The sequence below is a fragment of the Equus caballus genome, chromosome 9 (genome assembly GCF_041296265.1).
Source record: "Equus caballus isolate H_3958 breed thoroughbred chromosome 9, TB-T2T, whole genome shotgun sequence".
NCBI lineage: Eukaryota > Metazoa > Chordata > Mammalia > Perissodactyla > Equidae > Equus > Equus caballus.
Genome location: NC_091692.1, coordinates 6,606,936 through 6,621,624, shown reverse-complemented (window position 1 = coordinate 6,621,624; position 14,689 = coordinate 6,606,936). Strand labels below are relative to the sequence as shown.

The following is a 14,689-nucleotide window of genomic DNA, read 5'->3' as shown; positions in this document are numbered from 1 at the left end:
GGGCACTACTTTTGGCCATGTCAAAGTGTTCACAGGACCCAAGGCAGAAAGGCCCGAGTAAGGACCTTGGTTTTAACTCTAATGGGAAGATAAGTCCTTAGAGTGCTTTGAGGAGGAAGTGATGTAATTTGATTTACATTGTCACTGGGTTCACTGTCACTACTGTGCTGAGAATGGACTGAACAAGGCAAAGGGGAAATCTAGCATTTGAAAGACAGGGGCCAGGGACGTAAACCGTCCTGCAATGCATGGGACAGTCCTGCACAACTAAAGAACTGTCCTGTTACAGATTCCAACACTGCTGTTAAGAACACTGGTGGAGTTGCTTTTATGTGCTTATTTCCTTTTTTAATCTGTTATTGCACTTGGAAGCAACAGAAAACAGACGATTTTACTGCCGATTATTTCGGGTCCGCTCCTCCCCCTCCCCTACTCAGCTAAGTTGTCCATGCCTTGAGGGCAAATGTCATCTCATCTATTTCTTTCATATCCTCCTAGAGAGAATAGCATAAAATGCCTCTATTTTGGTCTCTCTTTCTCTCCTCTCTCTCTCTCCGTATATGGCATGTACTCTCATTTTATCCCTTTCTTACTGGAGTGCAAGGAATGATATATGTCAAGGTGATGCTAACCATGGTTAAGGACTGATTTTTGCTTAAAGGATGTAGCACACAGAACATGATAAATAAATATTAGCTCTTATTAATGATAATAACAGGAGGCATATGAAATGTCTTGGCTGAGGCAAATGCCTGCCTTACTTAAAAGGTCTTCTTGCCCTCACTTTGCCCCTTCTCTTAAATGCCTATCTTAATAATACAATTTAAAAATTATTGTCAAATCAACGAAAAGTTTGCTTTCTTAATCTCAACATAATCCCAACTCTCTGATATTCATTTCTTCGTGTTCTCTTGCAAATTTTGTCTGCATCTAGTTGTTTTTTATTAGAAATAATACTAAATGTGTAGCCATTGTCATGTATTTTATTCACTTAGAATCATTTTGTAGATACATTTCAATGTTTCTACCTAATGATCAGAGTTATCATTTTAATGGCTACATAATAGCCCATCAAATTTACTGAAAGTTCCTTCCTTTTTTTGGGACAATTTGTTTCTCATCTTTCATGAATAATATATGATGTTTCTGCCTAGTCTTTCTGTCACTGATTTTTCTCATCCTTCTATTAAATACTGCCCCTCTCCCCTGGATTAGTGTCTGTTTGCTCGGTTGCTGACCATGTTGATTTCTCTATGTATGCTAGCATCAATTCACCTATCTGCCTTAGTTCTGATCAATGATAGCTGCTTGATCTTTCCAGCGTTTCTCCGATATTTACATTCCCAGCTCCCAGTAGCTTGTGCTTCTGAGCCCTGCTGCGCAAGAAGGATTTGGGGCAGCTTAAGGCACGTGTGGAAATCAGTAGGATGTTTCACAGTAAAGGAGAAGACATATCCCAAAATAATTGAAGGTTTTTAAAGATAAAAGCCACCTATATCCTCTTTTGATAAAGTTCTAAATTATAGTAAATATACTCGTGGGATACCTATGGATTACCTAATGATTATAAAAAATAACAGCTGAATAGTGTTTTCAATATTGAAGAAAAGCGAACAAACCAACAGCAATCACACTTCGTATGCCTCAATAGGGTGGAATCATGCTTTCAGAGAAGATGTGATCAGGGTTCAAAGATCATCATTTGTCAAACACAAAAGATTACTGTAGTCTTGACTTCAAGGCACTTTAAATCTATCAAAGTTAAGATTCAATGTAGACACGGGTCAGATTCCATGGCAAAAATTCGAAGAGACCAACCAAAACAAGATAACTTAGTGAGGTTGTGGGTGAACAGTCTTCAGAAATCAATTTTATGTATTTGATAAAAGAGAAGAAAAAACTCTATTCAACAAGAAAAATAAAATGTCTAGGAATAAGTATGAGAGCAATATAAAGATCTTTATAAAGAACATTTTAAAATACTACTGAAACACAAAAGAAGATGAATATATGGAAATATTCAGATATAGTCATCTATACAGAACATTAAGGAATCAAGCTTGCGTATCATTCTAGCTTGAATTTTTCTTGTGATCCAGTATCACGGGTCCTTGTTTCTCCCCAGCTTGGGGAAATAGGCAGGTATGGTATTTTTCGCAATGGGAGGTCTTGCTTTTCTTCCAAAGAAAATGGACTGCTTCCTGCAAATGTGGCTAGTGTGTGTGTTATTCCCATCTAATCTCACCTTCTCCGCCTCTTGGATCCACGGCAGGTCCCGGAACCTCGTGCTGCTATTTGGTTGCCGCTATTCTCATTACAGCAAAAGGTTTGGGTTTAGTGTCTCATGTGTTCCCCTCACCTTCAAGAAGTTTATTTTGCTGATTCCTTGTGAGACCTGCTACCACTGAATTCTTTCTGCACGGTATTCTAAATCTGCTTCTTCCTCTAATCTCTCCGGCTTTTGGTGGTGGTCTTCCCACCTCTATGGAGTCTGGAGTTTTAGCTTTCTCCTAGTTTCACTAAAAATGGCACCAAAAGTAGAGTTTGAGGTGTTTTGCTTTCCTTCCCATCATACTCCTTGTTGCTTTTTGCTTTTTGGAACAATTTCAAAAAGAGAAGAGGTAAATGCTGACAATGTCATTATATTTCAAAAGGAAATCCTAAGTTTCTCTATAAGCAGTGATGAATTCTCTCATTAATGCCATCAATAAATATTTGATTCTCCCAAACAGAAATAGGCTTTGTTCCAGTACCAAGAGAGCTTCCTTATCAAGATTCCTCTCTTTCATGCCCACATTCTTAGTACATGAGTACTGTGTGCGTGGATGGTATGACCCACTCGTGGCACACTAACGCAATTGATCCACTTGTGCACCACAACCTACCATCTTTCCTGCTCTTTCACCTCGCTCCTGGCTTAGTTTTCCTCTGTAATCAGCCTAGGCCCATGCATGATGTTTATTTTAACAACCTCTTGGTAGGACAAAATTTTCATAACCATCCACTCTATTTCCCCATAAAAGCTCGATCCCAGATCACTCCAAATGTCTATCTTCTTTCCTCCTATACTGAATACCAGCAGGAAACCAATATCACACAGCCCGTGAGACTTGGTACCACTACAGATGAATGGTCTCAATCTCGGCTGAGCGGTCGTGATGGTAATAATACTAACAATCACTGACGTGGATTGATCAGTTTATTTAAAGCTTCCCTAGGGGGAGGAAGAGAAGCTTTAGAGTAATTTTGCTCATATTTGAAATCCAGCTCCAATACTAATTGGCTGTATGAATTTGGATAAGTTATTTAACCAACTGGTCTCAGTTTTCTTGTCTATAAAATTAGAAAAATAAGAGTACCTACCCCTTAGTGCTGCTGGGAGCGTAGAAGGAGATAATGCGCTTAAGAAGGGCTCCCCACACTTAGTTTACACTCTCTAGGTGTTAGCTACTCTCAGTATAATGCTATGTTTTTTAAAGACACTTTTTTTCAGACAATACAACTGAGACACAGAATAAGTAATTTCCAAGAACTATAAATTCCATAAAGGTAGTGTCTTAGTCTGTTCGGGCTGCTGTAACAAAATACCACAGACTGGTGGCTCGTAAACAACAGAAACTTGTTTCTTACAGTTCTGGAAGCTGGAAGCCAAAGATTAGGGTGCCGGCATGGTTGAGTTCTGGTGAAGGCCCTCTTCTGGGTTGCAGACTGTGGACTTCTCTCTGTGTCCTCACGTGGTGGAAAGGGCTAGAGGGCTCTGTGGGGTCTCTTTCATAAGAGCACTAATCTCATTCATGGGGGCTCCACTCTCACAACCTAAGCACCCTCCCAAAGGCCCCACCTCCTAAAACCATCCTGCTGGGCATTAGGATTTCAACACATGAATTTTGAGGAGACACAAATATTCAGACCATAGCAGATAGTGACTATATTGCTACTTTTTGGTTCACTGCTGTATATCTCATATTTGCACACTATCTGACACATATGAGAGTCTGCTATTCAACAAATAGGTGCTGAATGAATGAATGAATGAAGAACAAACATGCTTTGCATAGGTCACGTAGCTAATAATTGGCAGAGCCAGTATTTGAACTCAGATCTCTTAGACTTGCAAGTTGTATTTATTTCAGCCACATTCTATTGGTCAAAGCAAGTTGTGAGACCAGCTGGATTTCAAGAGTTGGGGAAACAGACTCCAGTTCTTGCTAAGAAGAACTGCAAAGAATTTGTGACCATATTTAAACTACCACGGACACTGTCTGCCATTCCCTATTCAAATCTCTGCCACTTTCCTTAGGTTTCCTAGGTCTTCATATATCCCCCCTTGTGGAAGATAAATGATCTCTAACTTTACAGAGAGAATGGAGGATCTCAGGCAGAAATTACTTCTTTCCTGCTCCCACCTGGCAGTTAATTTACTGTAGACTGTATTTGTCCCGCCCCCCAGACCTTGGCCCCATTCCCAGGAGTCAGCTGTTCTGGTACTTTCATTCCAGGGTCAGTAAATGTTCAGCTCTTCTTCCTGAAAACAGCTGGTCTCTACCCCTGTACCTACTCCCTTCCCCTACTTTTTCCTCAGGGAACTTACATTGTCTTTGAAATCTTTGAATAATTTAAAAATCATTTTTAAGTTTTCTGCCATTTTATAAACATGCTGATATCTTTTCTATCTTTTGAAAAAAGCCACTCCAACTTCTACCCTATCTTTTGCTTGTAGTCATATGAAAATATTTCCACAGAGATAGCTCAACTGAGTGTCTCTTTTTGTTTACTTTCTACTGGTGACTCAACCCATCACCATCTGGCTTTTATACCAACTCTCCAAAAAATGCAAATTGTTTCTACCAAGGTCACTCATGACATTTTATTTGTTTAATCTAGTGGATTTGCTTGAGTTATTACTGACTGCTTCTTTACAATTTCCTTTATTAATTTCTTTTCTCTACTCGTGTCTTGTGTTGCTTTGAATTATCACCTTTGCCCGTGACTGAAACAATATGACCTCACGCTGGATGATCTCATGTAGTCCTTGGCATTGACCACCATCATGAAGGTCATATTATCTCCCTCATGTGCTCTTAGACTCATATCCAATCCCAAATGGACATTTTCCCCTGATATTCTACTGGCAAAATATCAGTTCTCTATTGCTCTCTATATGCTCTATTGCTGTGTAATAAACCATCCCAAAATATAATATCTTAAAAACTAATAATTTATTTTCTCTTGATTCTATAATTCAGGGCTTAGCTAGGTGGTTCTTCTGTAGGTCTGGCTTGGGGTCACTTGGGTGGCTGCAGTCAGGTGATGGGTTGGCTGGAGATTGGCTTGTCCTGAATGGCCTCATTCACGTATCTGGAACTTCAGCTCAGAATGCTGGAATGGCTGGACTTCTCTTTCTCCTTGTAGTCTCTTGTCCTCAGGAGGCTAGCTTGGGCTTCTTCACAAGGTGATGACGACATTCCAAGAGGGTGAGAATAGAAAATGTGAGACTGATTATGGCTGAGATCTGCCAGTCACATGTTAGTTCTGCCATATTCTGTTGGTCAAAGCAAATCATACAACCGGGTATACTTCAAGGAGTGGGGAAATAGATTCCAGGTCTTGCTAAGAAAAACTGTAAAGCATTTACAGCCATATTTAAACTACTGTATACACCTTATACTTAATGTGCCCCTAATTGATATTTATCATTTTCCCTAAATTTGCTGACACTCCTAAATTTTCCATTTTAATTCACATGGTCCCCCAGGGCAGAAATCTAAGAGCAGTAACTGACAACCCTCTTATCAAGTCCAGTTGGTCTCCAGGTTTTGTCAAATTTATCACCTCACTTTCTCTCAGATCCATTGTTTTCTCCCTGTCCCATTAGCTTCATAATATTTTACACGCATCTTCAAATTGAAACTCCAACTTTGCCTCTGTAGTTTGTTCTCAACATTCCTGTTGGGGTGATCTTTCTAAAGTGCAAGATGATCATAACACATCATAGTGAATGTATATCCTTTCTTTGAAAAGTTATTTTTGTTGTCTGGCCTCTGATCCTCATTCCTGTGTTTGGCCTGTTTGGCCTGTTTCTATCCGAGCTGGAAACACTTGTCACTGTTTTCCCAGACTCTTTCTGCTGGGGAGTGTAACTATAACCCAGGCTAGCCCAATCAGACATGCCTACTACAGAATTTGAATCCAGAGCAAAAAGGGACAGCAACATCGGGTCTCCCCAGTAGCAGAGCCAGGAGCGGCCTCCAGAGTCCAGCTGGAGGTGGCGGTGGTGGTACTTCCAGTGCCCAGTCATCAGATACAGGGCATCAGTGTTCTTGCCCAATCAGTTTTACGTCATGGTCCTGCTGCCTCTTGTTCCCGATTATTTTCTGAGCCTGGCTCTCCAGGCTTCTACATGATTCTGTGTGCCACCCAATGGCTCTTCAATATATTGTTTTCCTTTTCTCCTTAAATTGGCCAGCGTTGATTTTTGTTGCTTGCCGCTCAGAAATCTGCCTGCTTCATATGTTTTTGCTCCACATCTTTCAATGAATCATTCATGAACTAATGTTGAAAAAACATTGATTGAATGAAGTATTGAACCTGGTTTCTGACTTCCAGGGGCAAGTAATCTATGGAGAGAGAAGAGACTCATAAACATGAAAAAGCTCCAGGATATCGTTGTCAGTGTCCTGGGATTGGCTAAATCATGAGTGACCTCGTGATGTGCTCTTTGGGCTTTGGTAGATGTTGTATGTGAATGCTGCTAGAGAAATACCAATATGTGGGTTTGGTCCTTAGAGCTAGCATTTAAGAGATTTCAGCGACATATAAAATTATTTTAATTTAAGAGAAGGATAGCAGTGCTCGCTCTCATTAATAAAGTGTTGTATAGAAAGTATAATTTAATCAATTAAGCATTACACTATTGAACTATGGCAAGAGAAACAATTACAGGCAGTGCCACCATCTTTCTACTTTAAATGATAACAAATTTACTCTGACCCAGTCGTCTTGGCACGATCCAGTTAGAACCAGTTTATTAATGACCAACATGCATTTGTAATTCCAGATGGAGTTGTGGAATGTCCAGAGGTTCAGCTGATTCCTGCTGAGCTAGACCGTCATTGGTCAGAAGCACAAGAATATATGTTATTTACTGCTAAATGAATGCAACAGGTGGCAAGTAATACTAGTTCAGAGAACTTTTATAGATAGTATCATTTCCTTTTAATTCCAGACTAATATTGCCTTTCTATTCATTATGCCTTTGAATATATACTCTGGCACCATTTTGTGAGCCAGAGATCAGGGAAAATCTATTAGAAATCTGAGACTTGGGCTGCGTTCTGACATATGACAAGGATTTAGATATTATGAATATTCAGACAGGCTAAGGAGGTCATTAATGCGTGGGGAGTGGACTGGGCAAGGTGTATGGAGGAAGAAGTGTATTTGGCATGTTAGAGTGATCAGAAAATTCCAGATCAGTTGAGGAGTATTAAAATAATACAGTAACTGGAGAAGGGGTTGGGGAAGGTAAAATTAAGGATAAGAAATTACCATAAACAATTTGTGAGTAGAAGAGGAATGGAGGTGGTGTCTAGAAAGATTAATTTGACAGTCACGTGCACGACGGATGGAAGTGAAGAAATGTCAGAGTCAAGAAGAGCAGGTAAGGCAGTTACTGCAGTTATCACCTCATGGGGTGGTTGTAATTCTCAGCTCCAAAGGATGTGGCGGTGAGTCAGGTAACAGCAATGAAAAGAAGCAGGGAACTTTTTAGATATTATGAAGCATAAATTTACAGTATTTAAAGATAGGACACAGATGTCAAGAGAAAAATGAATGAAGAGTTAGAGAATTAACAGTTTGATGATTTATCAGTTGAGAGAAGAATGGCCCCACTAATAGAAGTGAAGTCAGAAGAGGACAATCAATTTTAAAGACAAGAAGACAAATCCAGTTGCAGTCATGTTGACTTTGAACAGCTAAGTGGAAATATTCAAATGCCAATTGTATACTGTAGCCTAAAAGAGGCATTCAAGGCTGTAGAAAAGATTTGAAAACCATCCTTGTAGAGAAAATGTCTGATATGGGATAAATGAACTGATGAGAATGAAGAGTAGATCTCTGGGAAATGGCCATGCATAAGAGGTAGGATGAGAAAGAAGAAAGCAAAGGAGACGGAGAAGGAGCTATCCAGAAAAATGGTGGAAAAGTGAAAATGGAACTTGGATTTGAGGACTAAGCAAAAATATATAGACTAATAGTGTCAAGTGCTTTTCCAGTATTATTCAAATATCCTTGGGATTATTGCATTTATATCTGTATTCATTATCTATTTCTATATAACGAAATATTCTAAAACAAAAATTAACATATGCTGTATCACACAATTTCTGTGGGTTAGGAATTCAGGAGTAGCTTAGCTGCAATGTTCTGGTTTGGGGTCCCTCATGAGGTTGCAAACAAGATGGCAGCTGAGATTGCAGTTAGCTGAAAGCTTGACTGGGGATGGAGGTTTTGCTTCCAAGATGGCTTATTCTCATGAGTAGAGAGTTGGCACTGGCTTTTGGCAGGAGGCCTCAGTTCTTCTCCACGGGGGTCTTTCCTTGGACTACTTAAGTGTTCCTGCAGCATGGCAGCGGGCCTGCTCCAGAGTCAGTGATCCAGGAGAGAAAACACCACAATGTCTTATATAACCCAGCTTCAGATGTCCCACTTCATCATTTTTTTTGCAATATCCTACTGGTTAGACATGTTAGCCCTATTCAGTATTGGAGGGGTCTAGACAAAGGTTTGAATACCAGGAGGTGAGGATTATTGGGGGTATCTTAGAGATTGACCACCACAACATGCCTCTTCCTGTCACCCATAGGGAACTTGGAAATATTTAGCCTTTCTTATGACTTCTAAGAAATCAAATTGATGGAAAATTTTCTGAAATAATGAGAATGACGTATCTTTTCATAATTAATTCTTTTCTTCTTTCTGGTCCATTAGATTTCATTGTGAATACACGATCTGAACCTGTAAGTTGGATTGCAATATTATGAAATAATTGGTGAAATCCACAGGGTCAGTAACCACATGCCAAAACTATCCTCCTTAATGAGACATTTAATGTAAAGCAGATGGATTGATGATATTTTCAGGCTCATTTGTTGAGTATTAATGCTTGATTTCCTTGTCTTCCTAACAGTGGGCATCTAATCTGCTTTAAAGCTGCATTGATTTTTAAAATTTTATTATAATTTTAGGTTTATCCTTTTATCATTTCTAAAGACTCTTCCAGTAGATAAATAGGCAAGGCCTTCATTAATTAATTAATCGATTTAATTAATAGTAAAACCACAGGTGGCATTTGCAAAATAGACCATGTTTCTCAAATTTGAATGTGGAGAAGAATCACCCAAGAAGTTTGTTTACAAATGCAGTTTTCAGGGCCCTACCAACACAACTGACTCATTAGGTCTGGAATAGGGCCCTGGAAAGAGAATTTTAAATGAGTAGTCAAGGTGATTCTGAAACAGGCGATGCATAGCATCTGGACCTGCATTCTCATGAAAAACTGTCATGAACTTATAATGTTAGTATTCAACAATTTGCAGAATAAATTGGAGAGAATGAAAGCCTTTGAGAAAAGTAGCTACCAAACATTCGTTCTTAAAGGAATGTACTTTAGGCAAATACATAAGAGAAGACTAGAACTTTCTGTGGTTGCTAGTCAAGGCCTAAAGAAAGAAGAGGTACTGTGCAGAGCAGCCAGATGTAGAGATAAGAGTAGTGTTTCTCTCCTAGTGTAATTGTGAGGATTGAATGATTTAACCTGAAGCGCTCAGAAGGGTAACAGTCACAGAGTAAAACCTCAATAAAATGTTGTTGTTGTTGATGATGATACCATAAATTTTATCATTCAGACTGGAGCAGAATGGATATTATTTTCTTGGAAACACTAGTTAAAGATTAGCACCCATTAACCAGTGAGTGGGAACTAAATATTGATACCAGACCCTACCGTGTATATATTCTTAATAGTTTGTTATACATAAAGACAAAGAGTGACATGTACACAATTCTTATCTCAATGAATTCAGACAGCCACAGAAAATACCTGGCTTCTGCAAGTTAAAAAATACAACAAAAACACAGGCAAAACAAACTTCTTTCTTAGTTTCCAAGGCTACCACAAAAAGGGTGGTTTAAACAGCGGAAGCGTATTGTCTCTCAGTGCTCCAGGCTAGAAGTCTGCAATCAAGGTGTCAGCAGGGTTTGTTCTTTTTCAGGGCGGTGATGGAAGGATGTGTTCCAGGCCTCTCTCCTGGGCTTGTGGATGCCATCTTCTCCCTGTGGATTCGCATCGTCTTCCTTCTGTATGGGTCTGTGTCCAAATTTCCCCTTCTTATCTGGACTCCAGGCGTGTTGGATAAGGGCCCACCCTAATGACCTCATTTTAACTTGATCACCTCTGTAAAGACCCCATCTCTGAATAAAGTCTGAGGTACTGGCGGTTAGGACCTCAACCTGTGAATTTTGGGAGGGACACAATTTAACCCATAACAACCTCTTTCCACTCTCCTTGCAAGGTCTTGTTTTATTTACAGGCTCTGAGATTGGGGTTGAGGGTCTCTAATGAGTAGATTTAGAATAGGACACACACACACACACACACGAAAATGACAAAGCCGGGCAAAGTCTGCTCTACCCACAGATTGCTTTTTTTTTTTCTTTTTTGAGTAGATTGGATGGTAGAATTGGCATTGCGAGCAACATAAAAGAGCAAAATATCTTGTCGTTGCCCTTGAAGGGCTGACACTCACAAGGCACACAAGAAATAAATGTGTGGGAAGAAATGAAATAACAGAACACAAATGTCTACCAGTTGAATTGAATTCAGCTTAGAGTGTGACCAAATGTAGTGAGTGGCGTTTTGGGTGTAGCACAGAGGAATTGCTCAATAAACAATACCCATCACTACGTTACTGCTACTATCCTGGTGTTCTTCCGGAAAGACTTCAGATGAAATAAGTCAGAGTGGGCTACACGCAGAGAGAAATGGGCTAGTGAAGCAAAACCAGTAGAGCCTACTTGGAGTGGATTCTTTTGTTTCTAAACTTAAGTAATGGGGACTAAGGGGTCAATCCCCTTCACATTTTAAGTAAGTCACATTATAAAGTTTTCTCTCTTGTTATTCTGATTTTCTTTGGCTCTGACCTTTTCTCTCTTTTAATATTGTCATATTACTATACACGGTTTTGTAAGTTCTCTCAAATATCCTTTGGAACAAGATGAGATATAAATAGAACAAAGTGCCCTGGGGGATTCTCTTGCTTTGTTTTGTTTGCCGTAAGGAAAATACTTTCATAAGTCAAGCCAGCTTTCACAAGCTCGGAACCATAAACAAGTACGTAAAGGTCAAATAACAGATGAAAGTAAATCATGTAATTTGGATAGCATGGCTTTTTCTTTTTATGAGAGAGTGGAATTGTGTCAATTTAGTCGATTGTAGGTTTAATAGGAGGAAAGGTCTCAGATCCGTAGCTGCATGCATTTCATGTAATAAACTATAAAACAGAAGGGAATAATAGGGATTTATTGGATTCCTCTTGATCCTGACATTTCATTAATTTTATACAGAAATAGCATTTCTAGTGCATGCTTTTAGCATTATGTTTCCTCATCTTGTTCTGAAATAATATATATACTGCAAGGAACCATCTTATTTTGTAGTTTTCTGACTTCCATCAGGAAAATAGTTGTACCTTAAGCAAGGTTCTTGATCTGTTTTGAACTGTATTTCTCTACAAATCTTTCTGAAGGTGTGGAAAAGAATGGCATGGAAATGAAATCTAGGACTCAAAACTTACTTCCTATGAACTACATACGCACACACACAAACCATTCCACTAACTGGTATATGCAGTTTTAAAAGAAATAACAAAGTTAAAACGATAAGGCCTTATTCTTCCCTTTTAGCTGAATGTTTTGTGTAAAAAATTTAATTATATTTTTGAGCCAACACAATCATTTAAGAACTAGAGAACAGAGTTTCATTTGTAGCAAGACATTATTATAGTTCTCTTCCTTGCCTATTAGTTTTTTGTTTAATACAGAACTTTGTCATAAGTGATACAAGCCATGAATTTTAAGAAGGATTGAGAAAGAGTTTGTTGTGTGTGGCAAAAATCTCTGGCTTGTGTATTATGCTGATTTGGTACAAACTCATCATATGATCGTGACTCGGACCCCTAGGTCATGACCACTACTTTAGGGTAGTGCTGGTGTAGTCAGATTGAACCTGGACGCTTAAATCTCTGCTTTGACACTGAGTTGGAAGAGGTACTTTGTCTTTCTAATCTTCAGTTTCTCCATCTGTACAATGGAAATGATGATACCCATTTTATAAGTACTTGAAGGGGATTAAATGAGATAATATATGTAATAAATGTTAGGCATTACCTCTTGCAGCCCTTACTTTCCAAGAGTAGTTCAGAGGTTAATTGGATGAGATTAGACTGATTAAAAATAAGAATAATAGAGAACTAGATTTGGTGGGAACAGTGGAAATTAGATTGGCCAATGCCCGCTCCAAGTAAACATCCTTGACTTTTGAGCCTCTGCTTGAATATTGTTGGTGAAGAGGTGTTCACCAGCTGCCAATGCAGTTGGCTCTATGATTAACTGTTTTAATTACTACTATATTTTCTATGTCACTCTGTGCATAAAATATTGACATGCTGCCTTAACACTAACATTGGAGAAGGAAATAACCCTATTGTGATACAAGGCTTGAGGACTTTACACTTGTGATGACTGTGGTGAATGAACACGGCAAGAAAAATACAGCAACACCATGATGTCTAAATGAAATATCGCATGCCCGGGAGCGCAGCCTTTGAAAAGCAGATGGTTCTTTGTTGAAAACAAAATATGATTATAGTGTTTGCAGGCAAGAAATCTTATACTGTCTAATTATAAGAATCAGACTGGTTGTAGCTTTTTGGAGAGCAAAACTTCAGATCAATAGAGAAATTCCTTACTTTTGACTTTATACAATTGAGAAAAATGAGATAAAGGTAAAATACCACTTTAATGAATACCACTATGATGCCCAGATCTCCATAATAAGACTATGTGCAGGTTCAGACACATGATCCATTGTTACTGTATTCTGTTGATCTGGCTTCAGTATATATTATGGCACCAAAAAATTGGCATAACTGATGCCATGTTCACCGGGCCCTGTCTGTTTATGAGTTCATGTCCAACAAAGGTTGCTTTGGCATTTATCATTGCATTGTAACTGGACTTCAGTGCAGTGGAACATTTCTTTAAACTTTGACAGACATGGGGAAAGAATGACTACCCTTTCTTTTGGAGAAAGCACAGAGATCAGATAGATTAGGAAAGTCATTGGGGAGAAAAGGGAAAATGGAGAAGGTTGAGTTAGTTACCTTCAGTGGATAAATGAAAATAAATATCCTCTATCTCGGTGACTCTAAACCGCGGCAATTTTGCCCAGGGGCATTTGGAAATGTCTAGAGATATTTTTGGTTGACACAACTCAGGGAGAGGTGCCGTTGACATTTAGTAGGTAGAGGCCAGGAATGCTGCTAAACATCCTAGAAAGCTTGGGACAGCCTCTCACAACAACTAATTATCCGGTCCCAAACAATGATAGTGCTGAGGTTGAGAACCTGCAATTTGAAAGTTGAATTACTTCCCCTATGTACATTTTATCAATAGATATATCTATATAAGTTGGACCTGTAATGAAGCAATTTTAAATTCCGTCAGCTTTATTCATATGGGATTCTTCTCAGATTCTGTAGTTTAAAAAATAGTTATTTTCTGAATATTACATGAAAATAAGATTTTCATAGTGATAAACCTATCCTGAACAAATAATGATGTCAAAATTGCCTTTCTCTAAATATAGCAGAAGAGCAAAAATATACAGACACCAAGTCTGTAAATGCCTTAAGCCCATTTATATTCCTGGGGATTCTATGGATTGCTCTGGGCAGTAGCAGAAAAAGCCAATCAATGTGGGACACCAAGGGCATGGTAATTTCAGTTGTAAATATTGGAGCAGTAGTGAAGACAACTAAACTGAGTGCAAAATTAGAGAAATGGCTGGGAGCTGGAGCAAATCAGGCTAGCCTGGGGGAATCAAGTCTCGTGAGTTAAAAATAGGAAAGCCAGCTCAGGAAACAAAGCAAAAATGAAATCAACCATCCTCAGACCCTGGACTATTGACCACATAATACTCATGTTTAGTCAGTTATTACTGTGCAACCATAAGATCTCAGTGCCATTCAACAATAAGTGCTTATTTTTCATGGGTCAGCGTGGTGGTGGGAGTTGGCCAATTTAGACTCAGTTGGATGGCTCTGCTTTGAGCTGCAGGCTTGGCTCCGGTTGGCTCCACTTATCTTTATTCTGGGGCAGACAGATACACGGAGGAATCTCTTTTTATGGCAATGACAGAGGCACAAGAAGACAATTGCACAAGCACTTTTCAAGCTCTTGCTGTTGGCATATCTACCAACAGCCCATTGGTCAAAGCAAGTTATATGGGCAAGCCCAAAGCTGAAACACAGGGAAGAATACACCTGTGGAGGTAGAGAGGAGGATGATATTTCTAAACAATAATGTAACCTACTACACCAACTATAATTGAGCCCACATTTTCTGAAGG

The 14,689-nt window shown here is 39.0% G+C and overlaps 1 long non-coding RNA gene across 1 annotated transcript in view; it reads left to right on the top strand.

Moving 5' to 3' along the window:
* LOC138915364 (uncharacterized) overlaps positions 1–14,689 on the top strand; it is a 102,142-nt gene that overhangs the window by 26,801 nt on the left and 60,652 nt on the right. The gene's annotated exons all lie outside the window — the stretch shown is intronic.